This window comes from Drosophila teissieri, chromosome X (assembly GCF_016746235.2).
Source record: "Drosophila teissieri strain GT53w chromosome X, Prin_Dtei_1.1, whole genome shotgun sequence".
NCBI lineage: Eukaryota > Metazoa > Arthropoda > Insecta > Diptera > Drosophilidae > Drosophila > Drosophila teissieri.
Genome location: NC_053034.1, coordinates 19,451,415 through 19,453,243, shown reverse-complemented (window position 1 = coordinate 19,453,243; position 1,829 = coordinate 19,451,415).

The following is a 1,829-nucleotide window of genomic DNA, read 5'->3' as shown; positions in this document are numbered from 1 at the left end:
ATCCTTACTCAAGGCAAATTCACTTGGTAAATTAAGGTGTATTTGCTGAAAATAGGTTTCTAATTGGTATTTAAACTTCTTTAATCACTGCATGTTTCAACGTCGTGCAAACTATTGTAGTGACTTTAGTCAATTGAAAACCTTCAGCGCTCTATCTTATTTAGTTTAATAACGAAATATTGCATAATGAATAAGGTTTTTCTTTTGGCATTTCAACAGCAGAGATTGCGATTCGAAATTAATTGAAGTGCATCTCGTTCGTGTGCGGAACTGACATCAATTCTGTGATTGCAGCCTTTTGTTTTTGCTCGGTTTTCGGTGGCGCACCAGAATCGGAAGGATTTAAACAAATTGAAACATGAAAGTAAAATGCTCCACTAATTTACGGAAAGTTATTCGACTGCATTTCGTGGCCGGGGGCAAATCGAACTCGGAAACCGATACAAACTGTTATCAAAAGTGGTGCCAACGGCATCGGGAGCTGAACTTTCAGCCCTGGCGCTTCAGCCCGGCCATCAAAAATCAATTTCAATGAGCGCAGCGGTCTTTCCCACCGAAATCCATAGAAGGCCTCAGGCCGTGGAAAAGTTTTTGCTGATCACTCATTTGATTACCGAAGTAGTTCGCTTAAAGTTTGTAATTGAGGTATTTTTCCTTGCAGTTATTTATCTTCATTATCGCTTAATACCCGACCGAACTTTACTGGCGCTGCACGGCGCAGCATTTGCGGGCAGTAATTAGAATTTGGGAACAAGGACCAGCACAGCTCCGGTGGACGGCGGGAAGTGTGTTTTTGGCCAAGTTTTGAGTGCTGCCAAGTCCACATCTAGTTTGTCTTCCACCCTCCACGTTGCTCCTTAGGGGGGCCCAGGCAAGCTTGGCCAGTTCTTTTTTATGGCGCCCCCGGGTGGACACAAATCACGGCCAGCAGACAACCAACGGCCATCAACGTCACGGGCGACAATCGGGGAACACACGCCGCTTAAGATGGAAAAACAAAAGGAGAGTCGGAGAAAGTGGGATAGTGGGAAGGTGGAGAAGGACACCCCCTCTGTTTGCGTGCCCAGAAAGTAGTAGTAAACAAAGCTCAGCGAACGGGCAAGGGAAAGTCGAAAAAGTTTAAAAGTTATTAAAGTTAAACCAAACACGATTGGAATGTCAACTAGTGAACCGCTCATTTGAACGGCAAGGAGCGAAAGCCCCCTGAAAATGGGCGTTGTGTGATGGATAGAGCGAAACTTTCGACTTTCAGCTGGCCCCGAACATTGATGAATTGCCGTTTAAGTTGATAGTCCGGTCAGTGCTGGGAAATTCATCAAACTACCTGACGCCCCCTTCAACTGAGAGATGTCTGCCTAATGAACTGTGTGGCAGGCTGAATTTTAAAGTGCCCTTCCAGCGCCAAGTAAGTTCAAATATGTCCGAGACATTGGGCATCTTCAAGGACACAAATGGTTCACCCAATTACCAGTGGGACACGATAATTGGGTGATCACTTGGGCGAGAACCTTACTCGGGCTCAGTTTCTCTTTATTGCATTACGTATAAGCCATATTAATTTCGGATCATGAAATCAACATTAACAACAGTCTCAGTCTCGACTGCGAACTTTCCATGGAATGAAAACACAAGAATAAGGCACAAAACTTTTCATATTTTCCATGGCAGAACTCGGAGCTCACTCAGAGTTGCCTTAGTGGAAACTTTTCACATATACAAATCCTCGGCTCTGCTGTAGAATTTAATTAACAAATGCCACAAATTTATTTGCTCAGCCTAAAAAGCCTCCTCGCCGCCAAGAGCAAGCAGCCAGCTCTTTATTCTGGGGA